Below are 22,833 nucleotides of genomic sequence, written 5' to 3'. Positions count from 1 at the left end.
AAATGGGATATGAACCTTAGGTTGACACAATTTATAAAGTGCTACTGGAGTATGCCTTAAGCTGTGGGAATATAATACTTATGCTCTCATTCTATTAACTGAAAGGCTCTCTTGGAGTCACATTTGGAACCTTACCCCACTAGGGTAGTGGTCACCCCATTTGGCTTAGTACCCAGTGAGGTCTGATGTTGTCAACTCACAGCTCTGGGACGGAAGACAGGTTATCAAATAACCTCTGATAGATATGCCAATAAACTGGCTGAATTTGATAAGGAGCAATTAAGGGAAATGTTCTGTGTTCCTTATGTAGAGTGTGCTGTTGGATTCAGAAGCATGTTATTGGGGAACTGTATGTCTCACTCATGTCTCAGTGAGTTGGATCTGTAGAATGAACCTCTCGCCTCTAACTCCTCAGAAGCTGCTTTGTTCTTACTCCCTTGGGTTAGGCAACCAGACTGGAAACAAATTAATGAAGAGACCTCCTCCATTAGAGAAAAGCTGAAGGATCGGGTTGCTAATCTTAAATTCCAATTTTATTTTCCTTTTATTCACTAACCCTCTTGCTCATTTTTTTCCTTAAATAATATTTGGTTTCCCATTTTCTTCTCTCATTTTCTAATTTCCAGTCAGTGTTACATGAGGGCAGAAGATGTAGCCACCCATATGATATGATTTCTTAGTACCACACACCCCTCTTCCGATACCATGTCTTAAAAACGTGTCTTCAATTGCTCAACCTATTTTCCCCATTAGAAATTCATTAGAAATTTATTCCATTCAGAATGAAAACATCAAACAGCAAAGAAATAGATTTATACTTCTGGATCTAAAAGATTCATAAGAAGTTAGGAAAGCAAATTTTGGTTAAATAAATGCAAGATTTGTCTATAGACAGCTACAGCTAAACCCAAAAGGAATAGTGAGTAGTCCAATAGGGTCCTTTTAACACAGATTTAATGAAGTCCTGTGATACTTCCCAGGCTACTGGAAAAGCGAATGCTGGGTGACCTATTGAGGTTCCTGACTCATTTTTCTACCTCAAATGAAGCAATTATGAATTTGTCTGCCTTAAAAAATTGGCTTTCATTTACATTTTCTCCTGATGCAATGGTTCCATTGCTAAATAATACTTGGAAAAAAAAACTTTTTTTTTTCCTTATTGATTTTAATAGTGCTGTGTCCTTAGGAAGGGGAATGTTTAAGTTGTTATTAGTATTCTGGTTGTTACTAAAGCAAAGGCAATGTGGTGGGGTTTCTATTTGTTGCTTAAGTTTTGTTATTAAGGTCAAATAAGATTGCATTTTTCATGAACCCAGTTATTTCTCTCCCTATGACCAAATTCACATTATAGAATAAACTCTTCGCTTATTCAAGCATCTTGGCAAGAAAAGTGAGGTAGAATTTCATTGTTTTGAAGATGTGTGTTTATATTGTTCGTGCATGCTGAATCCTAACAGAATATTATTTGAGTAAGAGTAATAAAAGATCTAGGAGAAAGCAAAACACTTGAATGGTTTTTACAAGAGCATGTTATTAAAGAAATTCTACCCATAGATACCACCATTTTGAGTCTCTAAATGCCCTAGCTACCCTAGAAAACCCAATACTGGGCATGCTACCAGACTTTTAACACACATTCACTGTATACATGTTGGCTGAATGGATGATTATTGCTGCCAAGTCACTGATTTCTGGTCCTGATGAGGTACTCTGGGTGCACAGAGGGTCAGCAATATGACTGTTTTCTCATCTGGACCTCTGTCCCCATTAATGACCTCTTTGTGAAAGATGGTTTAGAAACAACTTTTCCTAAATAAAAGGCACAAGCATAAGGAATATAGTCAGTGATACTGTAATAGTGCTGTATGGTGACAGATGGTAGCTACACTTGTGGTGAGCATAACATAATGTATAAACTTGTCCAATCACTATGTTGTACACCTGCAATTAATGTAACATTGTGTATCAACTATACTCAAATTAAAAAAAAGTAAAAAAACTTTTCTAAATAATAATATTGTGTTAAAGCACATTGGTACTGGCCACTTGGATGTTCATTACATTATCTTTTTTTTTACACATACATATATAATTATGTAAACATTTTTGGTAACAGTGACATATTTCATAACACACACACACACACACACACACACACACACACACAAAGATTCTATACTTACTAAAACATAAAAGAGTTGGCATATAGTAGTCAGCCTAGGTTCAGTTTGTGTTAAATGGAGACAAGGATTCTGGCTCAAATAAGATGACTAGGAGTATCCTAATATCACAATTGGCATCTTTTTGTTGTTGTTTTTTGTTGTTAGTTAGTTAGTTTGTTTTTCTTTTGGACTTGTGTAGCAGTATTGGTGTGAACCTATTAGAAACGTAATGGGACCCCTGACCTGAGTACTCTGCTACAAGGGTTTTCTGCCTCCCCATCTATAATAACCTATTGGAAGTGTCTGTTCAAAGACAAATATTTACCCTAAGTATAGTTCTCTAACCCCATTTTCTGCTCTCATACTTCTATTATGTTGCTCTAGCAATATGAACCACCTCTTCTCCAAGATCATGACATTTTCCTTCCTGATTTTCTGCACATGACATTGCTTCCTTTGAGGATCCTTTTGTGAACTTGTTCACCTGGAAAACCATGCTATTGGTCCAAGTGTCACTTCTGCACAGCCCCGCTTGGCTTCCCATGTAGCATTAGATCTGCTTCCTGGCTGCCACTATTGCTCTTATCACCTGGTCTGTCATACAGTCTGATGCTCTGAGCCACCTCTACCTCTCCACTGGACTGCCATTTCCTCAAAGATGAAGCTCAGAATCTTCTCATTTTCCCACCAGAGTGACCAGCCCCATATAGCACCTTGCTCGAAGATAGTCAATGTATGTTTGCAGAAGACAGGGGGTGAAAAAAAAGAAAGAAAAATCCATTCAACTGTTGTCATTGTGATGTGAATGAGTCATATCAAAGCACATTTCTGAATTTACCAGAAAGTGGTGGAGCTTTTTCTGATATACAGTAAGGAAAAGAGAAAGAGCTAAAATATAACACATCGTCTGAATTAATGATCCCGAATAATTAGAGAATGAGGGGCAGGACATTAGAATCTATGACTGTGGTGGAGTGGATAACGCTTCTCCTCCACCGTGCTGCTCAGGATGGGATTCTCTCTCCCTATATGCCTTCAGCTGTCTCTGAATTCCACGTCAAACCTGAAGTGGGATGAGAATTACCTAACTTCAGCCAGCAGCATGGGCAATGCAAGAGACAAATGTCTCCAACTGGTGAACACCCCATTATTTTGATAGACACACAAAAACATTAAGGATTTTAAGAACAATGTGATTATGAGGTGAATTTTCCATTTATTTTCCAGATTGGGGGTGTCAGATTGACACAGCTGCAGGAAAGAAGCTGTCAGTGTAATATACTCACATCACAGGCATCCTATGAGTGTATAAGCATGAAGTATTATCAGGGGCCCAAAAAGAAGAATCCTACCCCAAATCACAGAAACACACCCTTGTACAAGGGTCCTTGCCAGCTTTCTGATACCTAGAGTTCCGGTAAAATTGTTATCTGTGTTTTTCTTTCTTATTACACTGAGAGAGTAAAAAGGCAGAGAACCCAGTGGGAAAGGAACATGGTGCCTGAGATTCATCTCACGTGGAACGACTCAAGGTCACATACTTCCCTTAATCCAGAGGCTGGGGACATCAAAGTTGAGCACCACCAACTCAGCAATGCTGCTGGCCATTCAGCATCATATCAATCTGCAGAACTGGTGTGAGATCACAACGATGGCAGAGTAAAAGCTGAAAGGAGTTCCAGATCCAAAGCCCTTCTTCACACAGGGAATTTGAAGCTGAGAGAAGAAACATGGTATGGTTTGCCCTGGCCATATTTGATTGGTGACCCCTAAAACTAGGTTTCTTGTTTTATGACTCCTAGTTCATTTCTCTTTGCTTTAATCATGATCACTTCCTTAGAAGTATCTGTAATCTAGAATTGAGACTTGAGAGATGAACATAAAAGTTCTGACAATTCTAACTTTTATGATTGTTTTCCTCATTTAAGAAATTTAGAAAAAAACCCAAAATATACATCATGAGACCATATATACAATATAAATAATGAATTAACAGTTTTATTTATGAACAACTTTTAACTCATGTCCCATAGAAAGAAGGAAAAAATGTAAGAGAAAAATCCCACAAGATTAATTAAGAACATAAGAGAAGTTTTTACTTGTCTTTTTTTGGAATTTTATTGTTTCTGGGTCAGGTTGCCTGATTTGGAAATCTCCCTGCCTTGCTAGCACAGGACATTCATGCTGATGTAAATTGATCATTTAAAAGCCTTATATAATTTTTCTCAGGAAGGATAAATGAATATAGGCAGGAAGAGGGGGCTTTAAAGCACGACTTGTTTTTAAAAGACCTGCATACAATATTAGATCATCTCCATTCAACAAAGTATACTGGTCTGAAAAGACATACATTTGCACATGGTAGATCCAACTGAAAGAAACTAATCAGAAATCAATTGGACAAACAGGAGAAGGCATTTCTTTTTGTCTGACTCAATTACTTGGGAGGGAAAAGACAAACTATGGAAGTGGGATGGGGATAATATATCCATGCAAATTAATAGACTAATACCTATGTCCTATGTGGGTCATGATTTCCTTCTTCTTGAGCCTATTATATATATACAGGCAATAATATTATTTTGTATATATGATTATTTATATACATGATTTCCCTCTTCTTGATATATATATATATATATATAGAGAGAGAGAGAGAGAGAGAGAGAGAGAGAGAGAGAGCGGAAATGAAGTTTGATCTCCATGTTATAATTACTGGTTCCACTTTGAACACAAAGAAGATCCATTTGTAAATGTCTGCAGCTATGTTGAAGGTTGGTATCTATGCCTGGGTCACAAAATTTAGTTCCCAACTTTTTATATTAATCAATCAAGTCTACTAAAATTTATTACTTTGGTAAGGATTATCATGATCCCGCAGTAGCTAGTCCTATTTAAGATGTTTCCCAGATCAGAAGGGCCCAAGAGGGGCACCTGGGTGGCTCAGTCGGTTGAGCGTCCGACTTCAGCTCAGGTCACGATCTTGCGGTCCATGAGTTCGAGCCCCGTGTCAGGCTCTGGGCTGATGGCCCAGAGCCTGGAGCCTGCTTCCGATTCTGTGTCTCCCTCTCTCTCGGCCCCTCCCCCGTTCATACTCTGTCTCTCTCTGTCTCAAAAATAAATAAATGTTAAAAAAAAATTAAAAAAAAAAAAAGAAGGGCCCAAGAGTCAGAGGCAATACCTTCAAATAGAACCATGATGTGTTATATCTAAAGAAGACTCTAAGTATCTTCTCTGGCACTAGTCAATGGGAGGGAGATGCTGGTGGTTATAAAATGCTGGGTGAGATGAGGAAATCTTGGCCATGAAGAAAAGAACAGTCATTGGCTGAAACTAACTGATGCTTTCTAGGTTCCAGATGGAATGGTAAATGGAGTATGTGTGAAACATTTAGGAGTTCTTCCAATAACAGTGATACTCTTGTGCCCTTACGTTGGTTTCTTATTGACAGTCCAGTAGAACAAAACAGAGAAGATCTTTTCTGATTTATGCCAAACTAAATCTCATGAAAAAGGACCATAGAAGTACTTTGCAACTATGAAAATTTTAATCAAATTATTAATACTTCATGCTCCATAAGAAAGTAAAATCAATGTACCCAATAGAGGTTTAGATTTCATGTTAAAGAAATCTTAAGGTGCCGAATCTCACATCTTCCAGCTACCATGGCCTGTAGAAGATCACCTGAGATTACACATGTTCACTGGGAGAAGCATCAAAACTGAGGACTGTTGTTGAATGTCTCATACTGTCAGTTGTGTAAAAATTACTTCAGTATTTGCTGTATATTACTTTGTGAAATATAAATACATAGCTTGTTAATATAAATAATTCACAATATAGGGATGTATCTTTTGTTCACATACACCCATTAATCACCTTTCCCTAAAAACTGAAAATATTTGACTATGATCATTTAATGAGAATACAGCAATCATGAGCTATAGCATAGTTTAATAAGCCCTATGCAGTTCTTATGAGCTAGAGGAAGAGTCAAAGAAAGATGTTAAGCAGAGGGAATATTGTGAACAAAGCAAGAAGGATAAGAAGAGGAGGAGCTGAAAGTGTTTGTATGAGAGTGAGTTAAGAAGTTTGCTGGAGCAGAAAAGTAGATATAATGAAGCCAGTCCATAAAAGACTTTGAATGCCACCTGATTTAGCAGGTCTTGTGTCTCTCAGGCTCTCCAGGAAACAGAAAACTTATGTGCAGACAGTGTGCATAGTTATCTTGAGAACACCTATGAAAGAATGAAAGAAGCTAGGCAAGTGAGAGCTGGACAATATCTTCTTCAAACTTTAAAAGTGCTTATTGGCACATTGGGTTCTTTGTTTGTTTTCTATAACCTCCTCAAATGAATCCATGTTGTATCACACAAACACAGCACTACCTAAATAAAAACAAATAAGCTACAAAGTTTTATCAGAAAAAATAATTTCTGTTTCCTTAGTAAGTTAGGAAAAAATATTTTGTCCTTGTTAAAAATATCTCAGATTCTAGCGTTCTTTAAATGTTCATGCAGGGATTTAAAAAAAAAAAACATAATGCATTTTCAAACAACCCATCTTAAAAAAAATTTAAAAACATCCTTCACTGCACCAAGTCATAACGAAGCATACCCAGCAAATGCTGCACAGTTAATGTTGCTCATGGACCCCTGTTGAGCGGAAGGATTTTACTAGAACTGTATGAAGTGCCTTGAAATTAATTTTCCTATAATAGAAACTACTTAAAAGAATTATCTTGCTGTGCAGCAAATCAGTTCATGTGGCAGATTTATGCTTTCATCTGGAATTTTCTTAAAGGGGGCAAAGGCAACAAAGAGATGGTTTGGATGAACTTAAAATCAGAGTCTGTCCAAGCCCTGAGCTTTGTTCTTGGGTTAAAAAGACTTGAGAAGATGTTAAGACCTGAATAAATGCAAGATTGTTTTTGGATAAGCATCAAGCAATATTCCAAAGAAAATTTCAAGCTAAAGGAACTTTTAACCCCAGCATTATCTTACAGATGAAGATACTGAAACTGTGGGGAGAGGTCAAAGAGTTGGTCAGTGGCATGCAAGCAATCACATATATGTGCAAAGACACATCTATTTATCTATACATAGACACATCTCATGTTTAGGAATACTTCCCAGTTCCCAACCATACAGTTTAAGATCCATATTATTGAGGTTGGGCTAGGCTTTTCCGTGACAGTAAGTCAGCACAAACTTAACACAGTCAAAGCTCATCTCTCACTTACTTCACATGTATATGCAGTTTGGAGGCCCTCCAAAACCTGGGTGGTTTGTCCCCCAGATACTGACTCTGAGAAGCACCATGAGGTCCTATCATCTCAGAGTTCCATGCTTCCAGTATACTAACAGTGGGAAGAGACTCTACTAAACTGTATTTTTTCCTTTTTTAATATTTTCAGAATATCACTTGGCCTGGTGAATGGAGAGTGTATTAGACTATCAACAGCAAAGCTTTTAGACCAGTAGTCTCAGCCCCCTCCCCCATCCTGAATGGCAGTTATCATTGTAAGCTAAGAAAGTTCTAGGATGATTAACTTTGGAAACAAGTATTTGTTAGCTACCTGCAGTGAAACATACTACTCATTCCCCACTGTAGGAGAGTCACAATACTCTTAAAGAATTTGGGAAGAGTCTTTAAAAAGTCATGGAAACTAAATCCATGAACTGATGGCATCCAACCATGGAATATGGGAATTTAGAAAAGAGAAAAGTTGAGAGAACATGTAGAAATAGTGAATAAATCAACATGGGGAGAGAAATATAAGAAAAAGACACAGAGGGGCACCTGGGTGGCTAAGTTGATTAAGCGTTCGACTCTTGATTTCAGCTCAGGTCATGATGTCATGATTGAGATCGAGCGCCATGTCAGACTCTCCACAGACAGCGTGGAGTCTGCTTGGGATTCTCTCTCTCTCTCTCTCTCTCTCTCTCTCTCTCTCTCTCTCTCTTTCTTCTTCTTCTTCTTCTTCTTCTTCTTCTTCTTCTTCTTCTTCTTCTCTCTCTATGCCCTTCCTCCACTTGCACTCTCTCTTTCTCTCTCTCTCCCTCTCTCAATAAATAAACACTTAAGAAAAAGAAAGACACAGAGATTTAGGAAGAACTTCTTTGAGCTAAAGAGTAGAAATGATGGAAAACCAAGTCTTTCAACTTTTCAGACTATGGTTTAGAGAATATAAGTACTGAGGACTTGTAAGCAAACAGCCCTGGAACCCATGGAGTGTCAGGAAAAGTCATAGGTTAACAGAGATTGTTCTTTCTTGGTCTCAACTCATCACTGACTAATCATGAAGGAAATTAGGTGATCATATGTCAATTATGAGGTGTGATTTTCAGGTCCTGATGAAGCACCATATCTGAGAAGGAAGGGGACCAACAGCTTTGTGTTTTTTTATTTTTTTTCTTTTTGAGAATTTTAAAATCAAAGTCTTAGACAAGTGTCCTTGGTTGAAGTGCAAAGTTGAGCTGAAATTTCATAACAGGTGAAATCTGTTGCACTTCTGGTAACAGCCTCAAGAAAACAAACAAGCAACAGCAAAGGCAGTAGAGGAGAAGCATTCCTCAGAGTCAAGCTCAGTCATATACACTACCCTTGTTTATCACCCAGCAACATCACCTCAACTCTTGTTTGAGACAGATATTTTGCTCTCTAGGTTATTCCTTCCTCTATAATGAACTAGTTCCAAGAAAGTTTTAAGAAAAAACTCAGTAATTAAAATACATAATGATATTTCTTCTTTCTTTGTTTTAATTACAGTCCTTACAGTGTGAGAATGTTCAGTATCAGGTTGTCGTATATTAAGTCTGTGACCATTAATTCTAAGTTTAGTCTGCAAAGCATTTTGCTTTTGCTGAGAGAGGTAGCCCTCATTCTTAATTCAGTTTTATTCCAGGCTGACTCTCTCTCTCTCTATGGTATATGTAAGTAGGATATTTTAGCTCATTCTGGAATCTAACCCTGGAAAATTCATCTCACTCCCCTGATCAAGAGTAAAATATATCTTGCTAGTTCTGGTAGCCAATTTCTTCTTGACTCTGTAGAAAGACATGCTCTAAGGGGCTGAGTAGCAATCCTTTAACTCCTATGTGCCTGGATTCCTAGCCAGAATCTCTTTGCAGTGACTCTGTTCTTTAAAACATGTTCATGCAGTCTTCTATTCTAAATCCTCTTTTCCAGATGTACATTTCCTACTTGCAATTACTTCTTTCTTGTCAAAAACATTTTAGTATGGGTCCTTTATGTCCAACATAAATGGATGATATATTTGAAATAATTATCTTTGATTTGTTAAGAAGATTGAGAAAAAGTGGAGATGTTTTCATGAACTTTCCCCCACCCCACTCCCCACAAAATGTAGGTGATATGCTTATTTTACAGTTAGCAACCAAATGCTGGTCCTTATAAAGTCTAGTGAAGAACAATGATAAACTCTATCACTTAGTTTCTGTGTAAACCTTTATTCTCTAAGCTTATTGTATTTCTAGTCAACTAAAACCTTCTGCCTGATTTAAGGAGTTAGCATGTGAAAATATTTGCTGAACCTGATTCCCTGATGGGAAATACAATCCACTAGAATCAAATGTATTTGTGAAACACAAACACATTTTCATTATCTGTAGCTTATAATCAAAGCAAAGTTTCTTGCTTTGACAAACATCCTATTCACTTTGGAAATAGCAGTGAAGCACAAATTTTGCATTTATTAATTGTGCATCCCTGCTGTAAACATTAGCTAACCATTTGCTGTTGAATCTTAAGTAAATCTCTAGCCCTAAAAGGCACCACTCAGCTACCAAACTCTCAGGCTCCACATTTTGAGTAGGTTATAATCTTGGCAAGATGCATTTTCCCCATCAACATCCATAATGTCTCCCCAGGGAGGAATTTGTCAAAGGAGGAATTTGTAAAGTCACCATCTTCACAGAGGCCCTGGAGAACGAATTTAGCTGATGTGTGTAAAGACCTCCAGAGGTGAAAAATGGGGCAAGATAGTCACTGGTGCCAGAGGGACTTTTTTTGGCAGTGTTGGGGAATCTTCCATGAATTAAACAGGAGCATTTCTTATATGACCAAAAGAGGAGGAGGTTTTCTAAGAGAATTACATGGAATCGTATGTGATCTTCAAGCAGTTGCTCAGATTAGACACGTCTGGAATGGCCCATATTTATTCATTTGAAATTTCAAAATGCTTTAAAAGAAGAGGAAGATCAGAAAACTTGAAACAAACTGAAATAATTAAAAAGCTCAATGGAAGATATTGCAGGCCTTTGAATAAATGTGTACATAGTCCCTCAATTCTAGAGAGAGGTAAGGAATGTTTGAAGTCCTGAAATTCAGGTGATCTCATCTATAGAAAGCTTTTTCAGTCCTAAAAACCTTATTCTTTTACACGGTTGGAAAAAGAAAATTCTCCCCAACATAGCGCCTATGTTTTGATCTTTCTTTGTATATACAGACAATGGGTAAATAGAGAATCCTTTCCTTCTGTGAAAAAATATATATACAAATATGTGTGTGTGTACATATGTGTACATATATACATATGTGTATTGTAGGTGTATGTGTGTGTGTGTGTACGTATGAAAGAGAGAGAAATTATGAATTTCCAAAGACTAAGCTTAGTCATTAGTCAATGGGAAAACTAAGATTTGATGGGGAAATATTTATATTTTGGCTTCATATATTGGTACCATGATATATTCTAATGGGAAAAATGTCAATAAACCAGTAATTAATAAAGAAGCAAACAGGGGTGACTGGATGGCTCAGTGGGTTAAGCCTCCAAATTGGTTTTAGCTCAGATCATGGTCTCATGATTAATGGAATCAAGGGCGGGGTGTTCTGCCTCTGCAGAGCCCGCTTGGGATTCTCTCTCTCTCCCTTTATCTCTGTCCCTCCCCCGCTTGTGCTCTCTGTCTCAAAATAAATGTTTGTTTTTAATAAAGAAGCAAAAAATAAACATTGTCTTATTATTTTCCCTTTAATATCGGTTTGGGACATTTGATGCCTTGACCTAACTAAACTCCTGGAGTCTCCAAGCCCAGTTCCTCCCTCCGTGTCGTGCAGTAGTTCTTTTCTTTTGTCGCTGCCACAAATTCACTGTAGGCTTCCATCATCCCATTCAGCACTACAGCAACAGTCCCCCATCCCCTTTCCTTCAGTCTCTTCCTTATCAAATTAATTAAATCTGCAGCAAGCTAAGTCTTTTGAATATAACACTTTAATTCTGGTTGCAAAATTCTCAGTTTCTTTTCATTTCCTAGAGGATAAACCCTTAAATTCTTCGCATGCTATTCAGACCTTCTACAATCCAACCAATCCATCTTCCCTTTTACTCTTCTGTGCCCTTTGCTGCTAGCAAGTCAATCTAGATTTGGGGCTCCAACAATCCCTGCATTATCTTACTTCTCTTCCTTTCTTCATACTTACCTCTCTTACCGAAATGCATTTGCTCTCATTTCAAACAATCCTTCAAGGCCCAGATAAGGAGCTCCCTTTTCTAAGCAGCTGCCTCAGTTCATTCATGATAAATATAGTTTCTCCTTCCTATGAAACTGTATGGGCCATTGTTCCTACCAATGGAACACACCTTGTCTTGTGCCATTGTATACAGAATCAATTATTATTTAATGAACCTATGTTTATAGCTTATTTGTCCAATGTGATTGTGATTAACAATGAAGAATTATTACTTCTTCTTTTCTTCCAGTCCCTCCTTCTCCTTCATTCACAACTACAAACAAAGGACTTTGTACATAATCAACACTCAGGAAATATTTGACAATTAATTAAGAAGTGTTATGGGTTCATGTTCTCATCATGATTTCATTTGGGTCATTTCCATACAAATCCTAAGGAGACTCACAGAATTTTTGAGTGAGCCCAATTAGATAATTTATTTGTTGCCATGGTTGTTGTTGTTGTTGTTGTTGTTGTGTGTGTATGTAGTTATGAGTTTTAAAGGCAGCCTTTGAAAGTTATTGCTGATTACAATGTGATTTTGAATAAAGCAAATTCTCTATGGTTGTTTCAACCCCTAAACATAACATATATATATACCATTGCTTACCAAGTCAAGTTTGAAGGATTCAAACATTAGGGTTGTAAACCCACTTCTTGCTAGAACAGTTATCTTACAACACATAACAATAATTTAACAGATCTCATCAGATGACATCTCCCAATGTTCTAGTTATATTTTATTTGGCTTAGTTTTATTCAGTTAAAGCTCTCCACGCTCTTCCTTTCTTGATGTCTAGCTCCTTCAACTGCCAATAGTAAAAGTTTGCAGGATCATGGTTCTACAGAATCTCATATGAAATTTCTGTATGTGCCATGTCAACTTTACACTGAATCCATGGAGCATCTTTTTATTCTCAATGGGGGAACCAGAGTAGTTACATTTAGTTAGGTTTTCAGTGTGGTGCAATGCCAGTGAAATAAGAACCTGAGGGGGACAAGTTGTTCCTCTAGCTGACTTCCTCCCAACCTTAATTTTACAGGTTGAAGACACATAACCACTAGACGTGCAATACCTCACGACATTGACTACATTGACCTAATAGTAAACAACTGTAATACACCACACAAATGTTTGATATTCAATCCTAAATGAAAAAATATGTATTCTATAATGAATACTTAATTAGGACTGCAAACTGAATATAAGGAATGGATCCCCTACTGCTTCTGAGACAAAGCAGAGTAAAATGAATTACCATCATGCAGGGAATGATATTAATAGTGTCCAGCTTTATAAATGAATCCAATTTTAAGCCACTTTAGTTGCTATCATACTGAGAAAGAGTGCAACATGTCTAACATATCATTTCCTTTCTGGCAAATGACAAGACTTAAGCAGAAAACAATTTTAACTTGCTGATGTTTGCTTGCATTAAATATTTCTAATTATTGAGTACTCAAAGTCAAACATCATTCAGAAAACAAAAGTCAGTGCTCTTTTCAGCATCAGCCTATTGAGAGGAGCCATGTTGTTTGTTTATTTTGTGTGTGTGTGTGTGTGTGTGTGTGTGTGTGTGTGTTTCCTTTACAAAAGAATAAAGTAGTTTGAAGTATTGTTTGGGTGACTTTATAGCTTCAGTAATTGTTAGTTCACTCCCTTGAGTCTATCCTATAGAAAACAGTTGGTGGTTTACTATGTGCGATAGCTTAGGTTTATGTGATGTATTTGTTATTCAGAATGTTTGTAGGTGAATGAAGTCACCAGGAAGTGATGTAGCAATCAAACAGCACTAGGAAAAAAAAATCACAAAGGAAGAAAATCACAAAACTCCATTTCCACATGCAAGGAAGAGAGGCTGTTGTGGTGATTCTTATGGTAATAAGGATGGTAATTAGACCATATAAATCGGACTTAAGATAAAGAATCAGTAGACTCTTCTCATTTCCAGAACTTCTGATTTCAATATTCAATCTATTCACCTACCACTGAATAATTCTTTACTATATTCTCAGTTTGTGATAGTCACTAGATTAAATGTAAAACTAGGAAACAGTGGCATTTCAACTTTGGGATTTATAGTCTTCATGGGCAGGGGAGACCAACATACATTAAGAGTACTAGTCAATTTAGAGTGGTATAGAAATCCTAAGTATGGTGATTTAGAATACCATGTAAGGAAAGGAGGTTGAGTGTCAGCTAATAAATGTCTGTCATACTGCTGAGACAGAGTGATAGCTCATCCTTATAAAGTCTTCCACTGTGTTGAATCAGAGAGGAGAGGTTTGTTTACTTTGGAGAGCATCTCCTTCCACCCCTCCTCCCCCCAAGTAGTATTACACGGTTATTTCTAGGCAACAGCCACATTGCCAAAGGCTTTGTTTGAAAAGAGGACAGTAAAGAGGAGACAGGACAAAACTCTGGGATCTGTGCAGGAACTTAAGCTTAGAATGGTGCTCAATGTCCTCTTTCTGCAACATGCACAACTAGAGAAAATATGCCCTACTGCCTTTATCCAGCTGGCCCCCTTGATAATCTCATGATTACATTCTTATATATACACACACATACATTATATGATTACATTACATGATTACATTCTTATATATACACACATACATATATACTATGCTATAATATAGTATAATATAGAACACAAGTTCAGGCCAGATGCCCACACAAGCATCAGACATCTGAGTGAAGAATTTCTGCCTTTGGGCACAAGCTAAACCTCACCTTTTCCCTTAAGCCTTCACAATGAAGAAGAAAAAGATCTATCATCAGCCCAAGGAAACAAGAAGTCCTCAAGCACATTCAATTAGACTACAAAACTCAAAGACAGCAAGACAGTTGGTGGATAAATAAATGGATAGATAAATAGACAGCTAGATGGATAAATAGATGGATGGATGGATGGATGGATGGATGAATGGGAGGGAAAAAAAAGACTGAATGGATCAACTTATTCTTGGGTTGTCTCTTTCTGAGCTTCACTTTCTGTCCTCCAGGTAATATGTAAAGGTGAGTCCTGAAGTAGCTTTTGCTTAAGAAGCTCCTTAACTATTAAAAGAATAATTGCTTAACTTAAAAACTTTACCGAGAGTATCTTAGACCAAGTCTTAGGAAAGAAAAGATGATAATGACAACAATTACTTGTATTGAAGACAATGCAATCTCCAGGCTCTAGACTAAGGGTTTCATTTGTATTTATCCATTTATTCTTCATAATAATTGCATGAAGTAAGCACTATCTTCATATAATCCCTATTAAAGCAAAGATATGTTGGTAACTTGCCTGAGTCACACAGCCAGGAAGTGGTTATCAAGAGTTAATCAAGGGTTAATCAAGAAAAGTATGAGTTGAGAACATGCTCTTACACATTTCTCTGCACTCAGGAATTAGACCCTTTGAAATGTTAACAAGACGCTAAAAACAAAGCAGTTAGAAGAACCTTATATAGTCTCAATTCTATATCTCTTTCATTGTTTCTCAAAGAATGCTCCCCAAAACTTCTCTCTACAAAATGCTGACTGACTCTCCCCCCTCACTGCAGATGAGCTCTGGAGGAAGCAAGCCAGCCTGGATAAGATGATAATCGCACAGATATGTCTTGTTTGGGGAAAAGGCACAGTGTCAGGAGAGGAGAATGGATGCTCTCCGTCCATGGGCGACACCCCTTCCACTCTATGATATACGGACACCAAAGACACCGTACATCATGGTGACATGCACTTAAACTTAAAGCTGGTCCAAGCGCTTCTCTGTTCCCCAGGGGAGCTGCCATAAGCTGTGATCTATGGAGAGGGCCCAGGGCTGCTCTCTGCTTGGGTTTGTTCTGTTTAGAGTAATCCTCCAAATACAATTATTGCCTTCACTGCAAAGAGGCATTTCTTGGAAAAAAGTAAGTGATCTGCATCAGAAGAATTGGGATAGGAAAAACAAAAATAATCTGGTTTTGGTAGCAGAAGTTGTCTAGACTAAAGCAACATATTGTTATACAAAAGCGTTAAATTGGGAAACAAAATACATGGCTTCTAGCACTGGCTTCTCCCAGAACAGCCTCTGTGACCCTGAGCAAGTCATTTGACACTCTGGATCTCTGTTCTTTCTTTCTGGATCTCTGTATAAAGTAGGGTGGTAAAATTAGACATGTTCCTTAAGGTCTTTTAAAGTTGTTTAAAAATAGAAATTCACTGTTTCTAAAATTGAGAGTCCATATTTGACTGGTCTCCGTGCCTTTCCTATCTAGTACAAGACAGGCAGAGAGGTGCTCAGGAAATATGTGTTGAATTAGGAGAGAGGGAAGTTTGCTTATAGAGTTGCACAGAAAACAAGAGACATAGAATCCTGACCTTCAGTCTGAAATATACATTTGATGAATCTGCCTCAATTTTTCATTAGGCTTACAGGAGTAATTTCTATAAAAAGCCGACAAACAAACAAAATCCCCTGTATTGTGTTTAAACATAGTTATAAAAATGAGGTTCTTGCCATTCCCCAGTGATGGCCTGGAGCCATTGTTATATTCATCAGGGATTGATCATTATTGCTCTGCCCAAGATATTCCTGCAAAAAGCAAAAACATCATTTTTCACTAGTCAGACCAATAAAAATGCTAGAGCAATAGCTTTTAAAAAATATATATTTTTAAGTCCTGGATTTCACTGGAGCAGAATGCAATTAAAATAGCTGTTCATCTTACCAGTTCTATTTTATAAAGTAAAAATAATGATGCAATTTAAAATATAATTTTAAGTTCTATTATTAAAAAAAAGAGTAGTTCAATTCTCCAAGGCAGCACACTTACTCTTTTTATAAAATTTAAAATTTCACCCAATATGTAAAAATGTCCCACATCATGCCATATCTCATGACAAAATGGCTTTTTGAAATGGCTCTTTTGGTAATTTTACATAGTTTCTTTTTACTACTAAAGTATCTTTATTCTCTAATCCCCCAGATCTATCTGCAATGTTCTTAAAGCAGCTGGTGATTTGGGGCTGCATCTCTGACCTTTGCATCTCACTTGTAAGAAGACTTCCTTATTAAGGACATTTGTACTATCAAAGCTTTGTCATATTTGGGATGTTTTATATCAGTTCTGCTCAATAGGAATATAATGTCAGCCAAAATTTTTCCCATAGTCACATTTAGAAATCGAAAAACAAAGCAAAAAAAAAAACCCTAGTAAATGAATTTGAACATATTTTTAGCCCAATATATCTAAACTATTTGAATTTCAACAAGTAATTAATATATAAAATATCAGTGAAATACGTTGCATTCTTTTTTTCATGCAAAGTCTTCAAACTCCAGTGTCCTTTTATACTTACACTTAACAGCAATCTTGTGTACCTGCCTCATTCTGTGTAGTCCATGGCCTCTTGGGGCTTGTTGCTGCTGTACTGGACAGCACAGCTTCAGATGACAGCTTCTACTGGAAGTCTAATTTGTTTGCTTATTTGTTAAGCTTTCTTTTTTTTAATGTGTTTTCTTTAACCTACTTGTTTTACATATTGGACCAATTCTGAGTTTCATCAGTACTCACAGGTTTCAGTTATTTTTCCTTTCGTATGAATATCCCTGTAATTGTCTCTTTTACATTCCTTCCCATTCCCACTTTAACCAAGGGTTCTCAACAATAGCAAATATTAAAGGTTCCCAAATTGGAAGAAAAGCAAAGGACAAAGGGGCTTCCACCATATTGAACAATAAACCTCTCTGTCTTTCTCCCTCTATCTCTCTGTCTCTGTCTCACCCACCTCCCTCACACACACACTTCTCTTCCTCCTCTTCCTCCTCCTCCTTCCTCACCAATTCTCCCATGAACGGTGGAGAGGTTTAAAAGTATTATAAATCCATGGACTTCTCTCAGTTCAAGATACCATGAGGCATCAACAAATGTTTTTGGAATGTCTACTACATGCATGGCCTTGTGCAGATGGCAAGCGCAAGAGAAGTTACTAAGAAGCAAGAAGAGGAGTTAGTAAGATACTTTTAGTTGGTCCATTGGAGACAGAATATTTGCTAGATCCTTGGTGAGAAAAGAGATAGTAACATTCAGTGCTTATAAGTACAAAAACAGGAGCTGTATATTCATTGGGATTTGGGGAATTCCAGGCCGCTAAGAAGGCTGACCTAATATTTTGTAACCATATGTCCTTTCAGCTTTGTGTGACACTACCAATCAAATGAGCTGCGGGATCCTGATAACATTCATTTTTATATAAGCATGGTGGGACCTATTATGCCTAGTGACAAATGTGGGGACTAGAGTTCAAAGAACTTTAGTGATTTACTCAAGGGAGGGAGTATGTGGGACTAGAATCCTGCGGACTTTGTTTCTGCCTCTTGATTTAAAAAAAATTTTTTTTTTAATGTTCATTTATTTTTTTGAGAGAGAGAGAGAGAGAGAGAGAGAGAGCGAGCAGGGAAGGAGCAGAGAGAGAGGGAGACACAGAATTGGAAGTAGGCTTCAGCTGTAAGCACAGAGCCTGATCTGGGGCTTGAACTCATGAACCGTGAGATCATGACCTGAGCTGAAGCCAGACACTTAACTGACTGAGCCACCCAGGCTCCCCATTGATTTCTCTTTTTTAATGCTGCATTTTTGTGAACCATAGTTGAAAAAATTGTGAGTGGAGAAGGACTTAAAATTTTAATGAAATTTAATGAGTCAATACATATAAGAAAACACAATTTGTTTCATCCTCCATTTCTCCAATATCCACTCTTAAGTGAATCTTAGCTGAGCATCCATCTCCCATTGAAAGTGTGCTCTCCTTTGGCAGGCTTTCCATTAACCACTTCCCCGGTAGAGAGGCTCTAGTAACATTTGATCCAGGAATTCATGCATGCGTAGTCCCTACATGTCAGGTAACCGTGGCCTTCTCTCATCCATTGGTTTGAGGGTAGGTGCTGAGAACGAGCCTTTTTTTTCCTCCAGCGCCATACTCACAGTGCTCATGCACAGCAAAGTTCAGTCCCGGTGTGGTTTGACTGACACTGATTAGGAGTCTGGGGAAATGAGACTTCCACTCTCCAGTGACCTTCCAGTGGACTCAGCATGAACTCCCCTGTTCACTGCCAGTCGATTTACAGCCCCAATATACTTGTATTCAGTTCCTAGAAGGGTGTCTCATGGAACTTGCTGCTTCTCCTGTTCTCAGAGCAGCAGGAACATGTATTATCACGCTTGATTCAGTTTCAGACCCACCCACACCTCTCCAACTTTCCTGTCATTTTGTCTTTGCCATGAGAATCCTATTTCAGCCCCAAATACTATCCTATGATAGGGTTTTTGACATAGATATTAGACAGGTATATCAAAAGTGGGCTGCCCTAAAAAACACAGTAGCTGGATTTCAACAACTTATTTGACTTCACTTCGTACATTATTTTGTATAAATATGAACTGGCTTGTAGCTAGCTAGATGACCACACATAAGGGCAGCTAATCAACAGATCGGCATTAACCTGAAGATAGATCTCTAGTGGCCTGACAATGAGTTCTGCCCTTGGCCTTGACCTGTTCAGCATCCTTATCACTTGATCATTTGCAGATTGAATTGTCCTTTGAAGTGTGTTTCAAAAGGTCATAGCCCCGGAGTGCCAGCATTGCTTGGAGTTGTATAGTAGCAGTCAGGAGCAGAAATGGCACCAGAAGCACATTTTCTGAATCAGGAAATGGAAATTTCAGTGATTACTAACTGAATGAGACTTGTCCCTGCTGAGTATATCAGCTCAGACATGAGAAAGTAAACAGACTGCCCAGCAGGCAGATGTGCCTGGATATTCTTCAGATGGACAATACCAATCCCTTTCATGTGCATGCCCTGGAACTGACTTCTTCTTCTGCTTTCCACGTTTCAGTCGATAGTACTATCTTTTATAGTGCACCTGAATCAGACACCTGAGTGCTGCCTTCATTTCTTTCTCTCTCCCTTTTCCCCCACACTCAACTGACCACCTGTCCTGGTGATGTGAACCTTCCAGTATCTTACTAACCTATTTTCTACAACAAACAAGGGGAAACGACAATTGGGGCAAAAGTGAAGTTGGAAAAGGCTCCACATATGATTATGATAACTCACCCAACCCCCTTAAATAGGTTCAGAAATGCTGCATTATAGAATGTTATCTCTACGGGGACCGTGGAGACAGTTGGCCTTTGCAAACACATTAGGGTTCTGTAATAATACAAGTAAAAACAGAGACTTGAGGATCAACTTAAAATCTAACACGTATTTCTATCGCTTCTGAGATTTGTAAAAATGTTTGTAAACAGGAAATTATATAAGGGATTTTGAACCCTCAACCCAATTAAAGGTTAGTGTGAGTTCCCTGCATCTCAGAGGTGATGGAGTTTGGGAGTTCCTATCACAGTAAGAAACACCAAATGGAGCTTTTGCTTTCTGGTTGTTATTCACTTGTTGAGTTCTAATGTAACACTTGGGGCTGAGGAGAATGCACAACAATGCAGATAGCCCTCGAGGCCAACAACAGTTGAACTGCATAGACTTTACAACAACTCAGATATCCAAAGAACAGGGGGAAAAAAAAGGATGGCCCAAAGAAATGACATTAGATGAACTCTGGAGCCCACAGACAGTAGGAAGGGATTTGGGCGGCGCCCCCACCTCCTGCCACCAAGCCAAGCTTTCTAAGGTGCTCACTTATGTCACCCACACCATGGGCTTTGGATAGGCACAGCCATTCTTTATGCCACACAGTGGGCAGTGTAGGCTGAGGGATAGCTAGCAGAACCTTGGCAGAGGCTTTGATGCTGTCTTTACAAATTGTCACTGAAGGCTTAGGTCAGATCTTAAATCTGTTGTTCTGACTCCTGAAAGACAAATGAACTTGACACACATCCAGTTTCCCTCCACATACGGAGTTAGTTACACGATGAGACCAGAGCCCATAGTCCACTGGACAATCTACTTCCACAAAGCAGTAGAGATCCTAGTCTCTTAAGGTCAGAGAATCAAGCAATGATAAGACTTCATTTTACTTTTGGGAAGTGCCCCTAAAGAATTAGAATTATAGCTGATTCCTGTATACCTTGTGGAACACAGCTCACAGTCCTATCCACCAGGAAATTTCCAATACTGGGATTCACCAGCTCCACTGGGATCAGAAACCAAGGCCCCCTACTGCCTGTACTCCATTTCATGCAGCAGTTTCAATGAAAGAGCTAATAGAGCAGGCCCCAAAGTAGGAAGGCCCAGCTGGAGTTTCAACATTCACCTCCCTGGCAGTCTTTTGACCTCTTTTCAAAATAATACTTCAAAATATCTGAAAAAAGTTCTTGGAATTGGCAAGAAAATCTAGTATTTTTACATGTTAGTTTTATCAATTTTACCCAACCCTGTTTATCCTTGTGTGGATGGATGCTGATGATGGATGGACCCCCATGTAGGAGTCAGTAACCAATAGCACCACCCATCTTTAGTTTTGTAGATAGGACTGTACCACATTGTTGGTATTATCTAATACTTTGCTCATACTGAAACTAGTTCCTGGTTTTCCTTTCTTGGGAACTGTGACCTTATAATTGCTCGTAAAACCAAAAGTCCTTTTCTAAAGAAACAAACAAACAAACAAACAAACAAACAAACAAAAAAACCCAACAACAACCCTGCCAACCCTCTGTTATTTTTTGTTTGTTTGTTTGTTTGTTTGTTTTATGTTTTATATATTTCCTGATGTGGCAGTAAAGTCACTCGAAGCAAATAGGAATCATAAAAACCTTCCTTCACCTTAGGAGAGGTAATTTCATTTCCCTAAAATAAAAGTCAGTTCCTTTACTGTAAAGCCCAGCACACCACACGTTTTCTTGAATTCAGGCTTTGTTATATGTTGGAATACTCTAAGGGAGCAGTCATCTTCAAAGCCATAAACAAACTCACTGAACACAGAGGATAAGCTTTTGTTATTCTTTTTTTCTGCGGGTTTGGCTATTGAATTGCAATGACCACTGCATTTTTTTGTTTGTTTCTTTTGCTTTGCTTTGTTTTAATGCACTTTATGCTGCTTCCCATTACAGCTTATTTTTATCATCCCTTTTCATTGATAGAAGCTTCCAATGTCACTGTTTTGGCCCTTACCTCAATTCTCTCTCCCACAGTGAAACGTGGTGATTTCTCACAGTACCTGGTCAGAGACTTGGAATAAGGAGCTATTATAGCTTCAATTGGAAACTGTGGAAAAATCAGAAGAAGTCATTCTCAGATAGTTAACGGCATTTGGTCTGAGATTAAACTGCATGAAATGGAACATTTGGGTCATTGGATAGATATGACAAATAGCAAAATATAATAAACAGACTCCAGTCTTCCCATCCAAGACTTTCCAAAACAAAACAAATGCTTTCCATAGCTGCTGCAGATACTCAGATAGGCTTTTTATTTCAAAATATCCTGATTAATCTTTCAAATGCCCAGAGCTTGGGGATGCCCCCAAACATCACTGCCCAGTGAACTTCTATAAACTTGCATCTTTGTTAGGGGCAATATAATCTATACATTGCAGATTCATTTACCCTTTACCCATCAAATTGTTGTTTAGTGAAAGCCGTTCAGGGCCCCTGAAGCTTTGTGTTATTTTAACGAGCCCTTTAAAGCTTCTGTTTCTCTGTGCAAACAGAAGAATGAATTTGACTACAGGATATTTTCTTACATGCCAGCTAATCTGGGTCTTGTTATAGATGCAAAGACTGCACAGGCCAAGTCATAGGCTAACTCTTTCCTTATTTTTCTGCATCACTCCATACCTGAAAAGAAGCAATGAGACACCACTTCTACATAGCATACTAAGTAGTAGCAAGTGACATGAACTTTGCTTTTCAGGACCAGGCCCTGAATAGATGCATATTTGGATTGGCCCCTTGATGAGGGAGTTTGAGTACCCAGGACTCTCTGATGCTCAGCTTCTACACCCCACGCCACTCCTGCCAGGTCAGAGGCTTCCTTTGATATAATGCCTGCCCCCACCCCCAACCAAGAATCAGTTACAAAGGATCCCTTTTGTTCCATCAAGAAATTTCTTAGGATGACCTCTTAGTCCTACCAATATTTCTTGCTGTAAACAAGTCAAGCCCATAGAAAACCTAAGAGTGCCTGCTCCTCCAGCCCCAACCAAAATAAGTGGCATTTATGTGTGAATCTTGAGGATGGGTCCTGTCTTGTGTGATC

Source organism: Prionailurus viverrinus, chromosome D3 (genome assembly GCF_022837055.1).
Source record: "Prionailurus viverrinus isolate Anna chromosome D3, UM_Priviv_1.0, whole genome shotgun sequence".
NCBI lineage: Eukaryota > Metazoa > Chordata > Mammalia > Carnivora > Felidae > Prionailurus > Prionailurus viverrinus.
This window is presented reverse-complemented; position numbering follows the sequence as displayed.